The sequence below is a fragment of the Sinocyclocheilus rhinocerous genome, unplaced genomic scaffold (genome assembly GCF_001515625.1).
Source record: "Sinocyclocheilus rhinocerous isolate Xijiao unplaced genomic scaffold, SAMN03320098_v1.1 scaffold839, whole genome shotgun sequence".
Classification (NCBI taxonomy): Eukaryota; Metazoa; Chordata; class Actinopteri; order Cypriniformes; family Cyprinidae; genus Sinocyclocheilus; species Sinocyclocheilus rhinocerous.
Window position 1 is genome coordinate 396260 of NW_015652287.1, and position 2238 is coordinate 398497.

The window sequence follows — 2238 nt, forward strand, 5'->3', positions numbered from 1 at the left end:
TGTGTTCACGGTGTGTGTGTGTTCACTGCTGTGTGTGTGCACTTTGGATGGGTTAAAATGCAGAGCACTAATTCCAAGTATGGGTCACCATACTTGGCCACATGTCACGTCACTTTCACTTTTTTTTTTTTCTATTCTCTATTCAAACCTAAAATGTAATTGAATTAGTCATTGGCTGGAAACCCAGCTGCCAGTGTAGGCTACTATGTTTTATGAACTATTATAATAACAATAAATGATGCATAATAACAAGTAACCCTACATTCTTAAAAATAAAGGTAAAAGGGGGTTTTCACAGCGATGCCATCGAAGTTTTGGTTCCCCAAAGAACCTTTCGGTGAACAGTTCTTAAAAGAACCATTTTTTTTTCTTAGTGTGAAGAACATTTTAATAATCTAAAGAACCTTTTTGCACTATAAAGAACCTTTTGTGGAATTAAAAGGTTCCATGGATGGTAAAGGTTCTTTGTGGAACCATTGATGTCAATAAAGAACGTTTATTTTTAAGAGTGTACGCCAAATCCTAATCCTAAATAAGTGCATGTAGTTAATTAATATTACTCAGTACATAAATGTATAATTACACTGTAACAAGGACACCTTAAAATAAAGTGTTACTGAAAATGAAAATGTGCATTAAAGAGTGCTTTTTGACCCAATTAAGTAAGAATTCAGTTCATATTTATATGAAATGTCATTGTTAATTCTACTTCTTTAATCTGTGGTGTGCTGCTCAGACAAAAATATACTTTAATGTCATTTATTTTGAAACTTGTATGTCATATATTAAATATATTTGTTATTGCAATTGTTGCAATTTAGTACATTTAGAATCTATATAAAATAACACTTATAATACAGTATTTTACAAACAGAACTAAAGATTATTAGAACATACAGTACTTTAAAGTAAACAAATTATTTGGCATTATTAAAAGCATTGTAAACTGAAATAAACTTTAATGCAATGTCTATTGAAACTTGTATGTATGTCATGTATTTAAATATATTTGTATTTACACATTTATAATGATGAAGTTGCAAATTAACATTTACATTAATATATTAACTTTAAATGTAATATCACACTATAGTAAAAATTACAATTATCAATTTTACATGGGTTTTAGTATATGGTGAACACATCAACATACTGTATGTGTACCACTTTAAAGCATGACAAAATATTATTAGTACATAAGAATTTAAAAAGTACTGTATTTTAAAGTAAAAAAAATGGTCCAATTTGCCTTTAATATAAAGTGTACATTTTAAAAGTGTGTTAAGAAACATAGCCATGAAAGTTCACTCTCTTTAAGTACACTTTAGTGGTTTTAATTATATTAGCTGCAAGTAAGTAAACTACAAGTAAACATTCAATGCAATTAAGCATTTTTTTTTCACAAGGGTATCCATATATGAATTTCCTTAAATGATTCAAATGTATTGCTAAATGTATCTTTGGGGTGTTAATTGTAAAAGGCTTAAAAGTTCCAAAGCTGATGATGTAATATGAAGGATCATGCAGAGCGCAATTCAACTCCTTTAAGAGGAACATACAAGTATTTGCTTTGTCTAAGTAAGACACCAAACTCAGGGCAGCAGAGAGAAAATGGCGCAAATCAAAAGATCCTTCAGACCTGAGTATGTATGAGTCTTTGCTTTCATCTTTCTCTGCTGAAGTCCATACTGCCAAATCTTCATATTTCCACAACAAGATCAACAGGGCTCCAGACACACGTAATCTATTCAAAACATTTAATTCTCTCCTCTGTCCCCTTCCACCTCCCACCACTTCTATAACAGCTGATGATTTCGCCACATTCTTCACAGACAAAACTAGAACAATCAGTAGTCAATTCTAAGCCCCACACACACAGGACCTCAAACCAAACACACATACTGCTAAAACTCCCATCTTCTCCTTCTGTCCCCTCACTGAGGCAGAAGTATCAAAACTTCTCCTCTCCAGCCATCCTACAACATGCCCTCTAGACCCAATCCCCTCACACCTTCTCCAAGCAATCTCTCCTACACTCTTACCAGCACTCACACATATCATTCAACACATCTCTCCTCACAGGCACCTTCCCCACTGCATTCAAGCAGGCTCGGATAACCCCACTGCTCAAAAAACCTACATTAAACACCTCTCTTATAGACAGCTAGACCTGTCTCTCTCATTCCATTCATAGCGAAAACCCTCGAACGAGTTGTTTTCAACCAGGTATCATTATTT